Source organism: Trematomus bernacchii, unplaced genomic scaffold, assembly GCF_902827165.1.
Source record: "Trematomus bernacchii unplaced genomic scaffold, fTreBer1.1, whole genome shotgun sequence".
NCBI lineage: Eukaryota > Metazoa > Chordata > Actinopteri > Perciformes > Nototheniidae > Trematomus > Trematomus bernacchii.
Genome location: NW_022987586.1, coordinates 80632 through 90835, shown reverse-complemented (window position 1 = coordinate 90835; position 10204 = coordinate 80632). Strand labels below are relative to the sequence as shown.

Here is a 10204-nt window from a genome sequence, read left to right as displayed (position 1 = left end):
GATCCTCAGACTCCGGCCTGCTCTCCATTCCCCATTCACGCCTCCGCACCTTCGGGGACCGTGCCTTCAGTGTCGCTGCACCCACCCTCTGGAACTCCCTCCCTGCAGAAATCTGCAACGCCCCTTCTCTCAACCTCTTCATATCAACCCTTAAAACTCATCTGTTCAACATCGCCTTCCAACTATAACTCACTCCCCACCCCACTTACACTTCCATTTCTGCCCCCTGTTTTATGTTTATGTTTTTTTATGTTTTATGTCTTGTCCTTGTATGTTTCTTTGTAAAGCGACCTTGAGGTTGAAAGGCACTATATAAATTCAAATTATTATTATTATTATTATTACAATTACCTCAAAATGTACACAGAGGGTTCTAAGAACAAGGAAGAGTGTGTTGGAGTTGGTATATATCCCAGACTTTAAAATATCCATCTCAAAAAGAGCGTCTGATCAATTATCAGTGTACACAGCAGAAAGGCTGGCTGTAATAATAGGGTTACAGTGGGTTGAAGAGGTCAGACCAGATAGGGTGGTGATATATAGATTCATTGTCCATATTAAAAAGCATACAGTCAACAACAACTGTCAGAGAAGACATTCTCATAGAACTGAATCATAGCCTGTTAAGACTTCACAGAGGCGGTATAGATCTTCAGTTCTGCTGGGTGCCTGCACATGAGGGGGTGAAAGGGAACGAGTGTGCTGATAAATGAGCAAAAAGTGCACTTCAAAAGGAAATAACATTACCAGTTCAACTTGGAAAAGGAGAAGGAAAAGCAGTGATTAAGAAGAAAGGGATGGAGATCTGGCAGAAAAGGTGGGAGAAAGACCAGAAAGGCAAAGAGTATCATAAAGTTCAAAACACAATTACAATTAATATTTATAAAGAAAGAAACAGAAGGGAGGAAATCATGATAGCTAGACTCAGACTAAATCACACAGCATTGAATGGTACTCTGTATGTCATGGGGAAAAGTGACAGTGACAAGTGTGGGAGCTGTGGAGTTAAAGAACATGTGGAACATATCTTATTACATTGTGACATCTATAAAGCTGAAAGAGAAAAACTAAAGGGTAAAGTGATAGAGGCAGAGAGGGAATGGAGTGTGGTTGGTATTCTGGGAACAGAAGGAGAGGGAGGAAGAGCTACCAGAAAGACACTGTTTACCTTTCTTGAAGAAACACACTCCTCAATGTCAGTTTCAGTGTTTTAATGACAAAGATGACGACACCCTGAAACAGAGTAATACAGCGAGGTAAGCTGACAAAGTATTACATACACGCATGTCATCATTAACACAACACAAATATATGCTACGACACCACGTATATATACACCAACAATAGTGGGAACAGTCTTACATGTGTGAGTGGATGAACGTCTCGACACGAGGCGGAGTGAATGAACAATGTTTGAACTAAAATGGCTGCTCAGTACTACCGGGTCAGAGCACGGCATATCCTGTGCGACAGCAGTGACACGCTGCCCTGGCCGGCAATAAACTCTTCATTTCTGAGGGAAACTGGGGTAGGAAACATAATTTAACATTAGGTTAGAATAGATCATAGATGTTTGTTTTGTTTTATTCATTTATGTTTTTTGTTTATTTATTATTTTTGATTAGATCATAGATATACGTCCATGAGTTAAGAGATGGAATGATATGATGATTCACACTCATGTACAGTAGGTGGCGGTATGCACCTTAAAGTTGTTTGCAATCCGCCAAAAACTGAGAGAAGAAGAAGAAGGAGGAGGCGTCTTCACCGGAAGTGAAGTTCCCAGCTCTTTCTAACCTGGATCCATGTGGCGTCTCGTCGCTACGGTTCTCTCTCTCTCTGTGTGTTCCTGAGAAAGCGTTTGTGAGCTCCAGCACTACTGATCCATCATCTGTGTGTCTGGATAAACCTCCGAATAGACTCTGTGCTCTTTTTTCTGGAGCGTTTACCTCGGACTATAGGAGCTAGCTTAGCATGCTAGCTGGAAACACGTTAGCAACACTAGTCAGATTGAGAGTTTGGTGAAGAGAGAAACGGTGTGTTTAACGGAGTTTGCAGGAAAAGGTGATCTAGTAAACATGAGTAAAGTCCAAATGCTGCTGTCGTTGAAGAAGCAGCGACTCACTGCTGCTCCTGAAGATATATTTGCTCTGTTTGAAAAAACGATAGCAGAGCTCGAGGAGGAGCTTTCTCTTTCCAAAGAGGAGAACGAGAGACTCCAGAAACTACTGGACGCTGTTTTACAGCCTCAGCTTCGGATACACAGAGCAGGTCTGTTCCCTTTACTCTTCATTAACACTTTAAAGCAGAGGTTTCCAAACTACGGCCCGGGGGCCAAATGCGGCCCGCTGGCCATTTTGAATTGGCCCTCAGCTAATTCAAAAAGTATAATGAAATATGGCCCACAAATGAAACTTTTGCTTTTCTTATATTGTACTTCTTAAATATATATGTACAGATATATTACACAGTAGTATTCATGTGTTAATAAGCCCACTTTTAAAATAAATTCAGTCAATTCATGTTGATAACATTTTCTAACAAATCTTAGTTGATACAAAAAGCCTAATAACTTATTTTCATAACAAGCTTGAAATAGACCCTTCATATTTCATCTTATTATAATCACTCTGAGACTTCTGTTTTTAAGGGATGAGCTGCCAACAAGATAAATGAAACCCTACAGAGAGCTGTGATGTAGGCGGTTTTTTTTCTTAAAGCATATTCATGTATCGAGCCTAATTTACCTACATGTTGCTAACTTATAACTTAAAGTGGACCTATCATGCTATATTTAAATGATATATTGTTGGGCCATACCTATATAAGGTATATTTATACGTTTCTGTTTTCAAAATTCCAAACAGATCATGCATTTTAGCCATGCCTCATTTCACTCTATTTGCTGTTTGCTGTCTACGGGGCTGATTCTGTGAGCTGCAGCTGACCACGCTCCCCTGCAGGAGAGGGGAGCCGTGCTCTGAGGAAGTCAGAAGAGGGGGAGAAAAATAGATCTCCGTCCTCCATGTTATTATAGGCCTATAGAGTCGTTATTCATTTGTTTTAAAGCTCAATAAATAACAAAGAAGATTTAAACTTTAATGGACATCTTGACCGGCGAAAGAAAACCTAACTGAAACTCTGCCGCACGGTCCCCTCGTTCCTTGGAAGAGGCGGAGAGGTGGGTGTTTGTCATCTGCTGGTGGACTAACCGGAGAGAATTACAGTGCTTGCCTCGACGGGGAGGGATTGCATTGAATTAAAGCAGCGGGAGCAAACGCTTGCCTCGGGGAGGGAGAAAAAAAGCCACAGCGGAGAATAAACAGAAGGGTAACCATGGTTACCATATGCGCGGGACGTTTTCTTCGCTGCTTTTGTGGCAGACTACAGCGCCACTTACAGGCCTGGCATATGTACTACAGCGTCTCCAGCGCTTTCAAACTGCAATGGCCGGCCGTGGCCCAACCCCACATTCCCCTGATTGGTGGAGAGTTGGCCCAATAGCCGTAGCGCCACTTTACTGACGTCAGTGTAGTGTTCAAATCTGGATCAGTTTTTATCAGATCCGTTGCAGCCCCTTTTTTTAGAGATTTGGGTATGGAGGAAAATAGAGAGGGTTGTGTTTTCTGACACTTTGTGAGTTCCCTGGAACACCGGGGACACATATTCATGTATAAAAGACGTACAAAAGTGCATTTTGCATGATAGGTCCCCTTTAACTGATGAGGCAATATACCTCACCTTTATGAGTGCCCCAGCCCTTCGTATGTTTTTCTGTATGTGGCCCTCGGTGAAAAAGGTTTGGACAGCCCTGCTTTAAACTCTTTTGGTAACACGTTAAACAATTTGGTAACACTTCTGACTGTTTATTATTGCTGGGCAGCAATTAAACATTTTAATCATGATTAATCAAATTATTTTCTGCGATTAATTGCATTGTTATGCACTAGGGGTGTAACGGTTCACAAACATTTCGGTTCGGTACGTACCTCGGTTTTTAGGTCACGGTTCGGTACATTTTCGGTACAGCAGAAAAAATGATCACAAAACATAAAATATCTTTTTGGGGTTTTTAATTATTATTAAACTGTGAATAATGTATTCACTCAAATAAATACAAAATATGATAAAATAGACATTAAGGTGCAGCATTTCGATGAACTGAAATAATCTGTATTTGAACTGTACTGTACTAGTACCTAAGCAGCCAGCTTGACATTAGGACTTGCTTGCTTGTCATTGTATTTTCATGTTTTTTTAAAGAAAAATTATAACTTGTCCACATTGCTTGCCGAAAGGGCAGATCTGCTGGCACTAACAATGTCTCCTGCTGTGGAGAACACCCTCTCGCTAGGGACAGAGGTAGCAGATACAGCCAGGTAGCGCTTTGCTAACATGGCAACATAAGGATATTTGGCGTTTGTAATAGCTTTGGCTCGGTCTGAACTTTTTGCTCAACTTTATTTGCGTTCGCTATTTCGACAGTTCCTCAAATTACTGACTACATTTGAACGCATCCCTGTGACCAGCTCTCATAGTATGCCTCTCGTCCAATGATATGACTTGGTCGCTCTATGACGCGTTGAACCCATGGATGTATAATAAGAACTGGATACAGCGTGGGAGGCGGGGCCTCATTCATTCCTATGAGAGTTGCTCATTCGCGCATGATGATAAAATGGCCCAACTTTTGAGAGAGCGAAACGTCACAGATTACCCGGCATGCCTGAGAAGTACCCGTATGTGCGCTCATAGCGCATGCGCAACTTTAACCATGCCCCCCAAAATGCTCGTTCACATCAAGCACGTCAATTTGCGTACACGTAACAGCACCGCACGTTCATGACAGCATGGTAATGTTTGTTATGATAGATTTGATATTAACGAGGCGGCAGTTACCAGCTAGCGGTTAGCTAGTAATTATGCTAATTTACACATCAATCGTTATGTACTTTTATATTACGCTGTAACAGGATCTAGTGATATCCAAGCAACAGAGCTTCATTTAGCATGAAATAATTATTGCACTGTGTATATATATATATATATATATATACACACAGTGCAATAAGCTTCTTAGTGCAATAAGAAGCTACAGGGACGTTAATCTACGTCGGTAATATTAACTTTATTTAATACAACATTTACGGTACAAGATTTAATCATACAGCCCATGTAGTATAATATTTTACAAATGATGAATTACAGCAAACATGTGCAATATATCCATTATTACAGCTCCGTGGGCTGGCAGTAAGGCGATATGGGTCCGTTCTTATTGTGCATCCATGGGTAAAGATAAACGCATGTAGTGCTGAACACGTAACATGAACGTGCCGGGCGGCGCGGTCCCGTGGGTTAGATGCGCGTTCATAATGCAGAGGGAAATAACTCTCAGAATAACGTTATTAGCACATTTTACAACTTGAGGAACGAATGTTTTTAATAAGGGCTATACAAGTGTTCATACTGGGTAGTTTATTTAGTTTAAAAAAAATTATCCAACGATTTACAGACCACTCTTTCCCCATGTAAGTCAATGGGGAAAAAGTGTTTCCGGGCCTGGCAACCAAAAGGAAGTGTAGTACCGCCGTTTGGCCAGCACGAATATTTTCATCAGAGTCCGGCGCACTTCCTGGGGGCTTGGTTGAACCCAATGTGAGCAAATTACACTGAATGCTGCGTCACAGCACCTGAGATTACTTCCAAAAAGTTGTTCACGTTCTCAATTTTTTACGTTTAACGTCATATTCGCTCGGTACACTTTGGTACACACGTGTACCGAACCGAAGGGCCCATACAGAATAATTTCGGTACAAATACGTATACTGTTACACCCCTGTTATGCACACAATTCAATAATGAATTCAAAAGTAGTGTTTTGCTTACTTTTATTTTGACAAGTCTGCAGAAAAGACGGCAGGCGAAAAACACCGACACCTCCTCATCACTCCACCGCTACCATGTTTTTTTTTGTGTTGCCATAAGTTATTCTCTCTCCGTTGGTGCGCGGGGCTAATGCTAATGCACTTGTGCGTAAGTATATTTTCGCTCAGGGGTCAGTCTCAGTCTTATGAGACTTGTGTTTTTGTTTTGGTAAAAATGGTTCGTACTGTCAGTTAGCTGAGTTTATTCCCGTTAATCTGGTATGACACATTAATAGGTTTTGAAATATTAAAAACAGTTTTGTGAAAGAAAAAAAAACCTGCAGCCCCCTCTACCGGGGGCTCTCGGGCTAAACCGGTTAATGCGATTTCATTGCTGTCTTTCTAGCAAAAGTGGTATATTCTTTGATCCATCTGGCCCAAAACAAATTTGCTATGTACTGCACTTGAGTATGTATCTTACTGATGGAATAAGCCTGGGGGCAACGCAGGTTTGACCTTGAACTGTAGCAAATGGCTTGGTGTGAGAGGTTCCAAGTCATTTGGATCATTTGACACTGTAGTTATTGGTCGGCTGTTGAGAATTCCTTCAACTTCACACAGAACTGTTGAAAGGCTTTCGTCGTCAAGTGTTTTTTGTTTTGTGATGGATAGCAGAATTTTCTTTACAAGCCAGATTAGTCTTTCCCATACTCCGCCATGATGTGCTCTGTAAGGAGGATTGAAGGTCCATTTCACATCCTTTTGCCAGGGATGCAAACTTGTCACCTTTCGGCGAAATTCGCCGTTTTGAATCCAAAATAGGTCGTTTGTGTGATTCATGTAGATCTGCAATACAAATATTTTTGGGGTATGGGGGGGGTCTGGGACCCGGAGTAATCTGCGGCCGCGAGCTGTTATGTGCCATCATGACACGCATGGTGTTCTTTTTTTATATATTATAATGAAGCGCGAGCTGTGTGCTCGAGTCTTCCTGCCTGTCGGCTCTGCTCATGGATGTATAATAAGGCTCTGCTGCTCCGGGATGAGGGTCTAGCTTCAGCAGCTACATTACCTACGGTGCGTTCGTTAATATTAACTGTGCGGTCCGGACTCACTGTGGCACAGACTGGACCGCTGGTGAACAGCTGAACGGGCCGTTCAGGTGTTCAGAGCAGAGTTCCCTGTCGGAGCGGCAGAGCGTGATGTGCACTGAAAAGTTTTTCTGTCGCAATATTATTTAAGGAATCGTTGAGCTAGCTAACTGGCATACATTGTCACTATCTGCTAACGTTAGCTTTAGCCTTCGTTTTCAAATAGTTATTTTCATAGGCTATAAACGGAGGTGGTATAAGTATATATATCTTGTACTTGAGTAAAAGTAGAAGCACTCAGATCTTGTACTAGAGTAAAAGTAGAACTACTCAGGTCTTGTACTTGAGTAAAGGTAGAAGTACCAGAGTGTGGGAATACTCTGTTACAGTAAAAGTCCTGCATTCAAAATGTTCCTCAAGTAAAAGTAGAAAAGTATTCTCATCAAAACATAGTTAAAGTAGCGACAGTAAAAGTAGTCATTGTGCAGATTGGTCCATTTCAGAATAATATATATGATGTGTTTTATAATGATTGATCATGAAAGTGTTCTCAAAGCTGGTAAAGGTGCAGCTAGTTTGAATGACTTTGTATACTGCAGGGTAGCTTGTGAATTTACTCCAGGTGGAACTAAAGTCTGATTTAACACCTGATTATATTTCACATCATTCATCCACATCTGTAAAGTAACTAAAGGTATTAAATACATGTAGTGGAGGAATTAAGACAACAAAAATACACAATAGGTGGGACTAAAAGATAATATGAAAGTAAAAACAAAGGCATTAATTAGGGCTGCAAAATATCTCCCATTTTAATGGTGATCAGATTTTGAAATGCTAATACTTAACCGTTTTTTCTGACTGTGTGTTTCCTGTTACCTGCAGACGTCCAGCTACTGGTGGTGGTTAAAGAAGAGGTTCTCCCTGACCAGCAGGATTGGAGCACCAGTCTGGACCAGGAGGACCCAGAGCCCCCCCCACACATTAAGCAGGAACAGGAGGAACTCAGGATCAGTCAGGAGAGAGAGCAGCTTCAGGAGCTGGAGGAGGCTGATATCACCAAGTCCACTTTCACTCCTGACCCTGTGAAGAGTGAAGATGATGAAGAGAAACCTCAGTCCTCACAGCCTCATCAAAGACAAACTGAACACATGGAAACAGAAGCTGATGGAGATGACTGTCGAGGACCAGAACCAGCCAGGAACTCAGATCCAGAGAGCAGTTTACAACCAAAGACTGAGTACGCCACTGGAGACTCTTCTGAATCTGACACTGGAGACTCTTCTGAATCTGACACTGGAGACTCTTCTGAACCTGACACTGGAGACTCTTCTGAACCTGACACTGGAGACTCTTCTGAACCTGACACTGAAGACAGTGCTGATTGGAAGGAGACCAGAGAATCTGCTTCAGCCTCAAAATCACTGAAAAATAGACAAGAATCTCTCAGTGATTCAAGCCGTAGTGCTGTAAAGAAACAATTTGGCTGCTCTGTGTGTACGAAATCTTTTGCATTAAGTCAAACTTTAAAAAAACACATGAGAATCCACACAGGAGAGAAACCATACAGATGCTCAGTCTGTAAGAAATGTTTTTCACAGAGTGGAAGTGTAAAGGAACACATGAGAATCCACAAAGGAGAGAAACCCTTTAGCTGCTCATTTTGTACCAAATCTTTTGCAGTTAGTGACAGTTTAAAAAAAACACATGAGAATCCACACAGGAGAGAAACCATACAGATGCTCAGTCTGTAAGAAAGCTTTTTCACAGAATACACATTTAAAGGAACACATGACAATCCACACAGGAGAGAAACCCTTTAGCTGCTCGGTTTGTACCAAATCTTTTGCATTGAGTAAACGTTTAAAAAAACACATGAGAATCCACACAGGAGAGAAACCATACAGATGCTCAGTCTGTAAGCAAGCTTTTTCAGAACGTGGAAATTTAAAGAAACACATGAGAGTTCACACAGGAGAGAAACCACACAGCTGCTCAGTCTGTAAGAAAGCTTTTTCACAGAATATACATTTAAAGACACACATGAGAGTCCACACAGGAGAGTAAATATACAGCTGCAATGTTTGTGACAAAAGATTTAAATGGCATGGTTATTTCTAAAGACACAAGTGTGTTGGTCATCAGTCCTCACAGCTTAATGAAATTCAAACTGAGGATAACAGAGAGGCAGAGCCTCCAATCAGCTGAACACATGGAAACAGAAGCTGATGGAGAGGACAATGAATAAGTCTTAAAGGGCCCATGTCATGGCCATTTCCACTGATCATAATTCCATTGTTGAGGTATACTAAAATAGATTTATACTGTGCAATTTTCCAAACTCACATTGGTTTCGCATACAGCATCTCTGTAAAGTATGTGTATTCACCGGTATTCACTCTCTGCCCTAAACGGCTTGTTTGAGCTCCTGCCCCCCCCCCTCCCTGTGAGCCCAGTGTGCTCCGATTGGTCAGCTCGGCCACTCTGTTCTGATTAGTCAACCACCAGAGAGGCTCCGCCCATGTCTAACACAGTGTTTTTTCGGCTCTGAGCGGAGAATCAGTTTTTGTATAAGCTAACCTATGTTTGCTAGTTTTTCAGTGTAATATGCCAACCTACTGTGAACAAAAGCTAGTGGTTCATATTAGGCTAGCAATAACGTGTTTACAATTGCAATCTTATACGGTAGTCTGCTACGTGTCGGTCATTCTTTTTAGCTTGCATAAAAACAATGTTTTGGCTGAACGTAGCCTCTTGTTAGCTTACTGCTACTATTAGACACTGCGCCCTGCCCACTCTGTTGCCAGATTTGAGAGAAATAAGCAACCAGGTCTTTGAAAACAAGCCCAAAAGAAGCAACACATACATGATGTTGTGTAATTTTAAACCAAAACTAAGGCCTCAGGATGACTTTAAGACGTGAACATTGTCATTTTTGTTTTGTAACATTAAATAAAATAATACAAATATTTTCTAATAAAAAAAAAAAAATTCCCGATCTCCGATTTTTTTCTCCCGATTCCGATCTTTTGAAAATCACGTGATCGGCTCCGATCCCCGATCACGTGATCGGATCGGGACATCTCTATCCCGGAGTATACTGTATATGAGTATTTCGTGTGTGAAGGCAGACATTCTCCTGCTATGAGAAACATTGCTGACATTGTAGTTGATATATGTAAACGCTAGCAACTTCGTTAGCCCAGTTAGCACTGTGTCAATGGCTTGTTCTGTGTAATAAAACCA

The 10204-nt window shown here is 41.5% G+C and overlaps 1 pseudogene; it reads left to right on the top strand.

Annotated features, from left to right (window-relative positions):
- Window positions 1-1423: 1423 nt before the first annotated feature.
- LOC117480929 lies at window positions 1424-9174 on the top strand (annotated as a pseudogene).
- Window positions 9175-10204: the final 1030 nt, after the last annotated feature.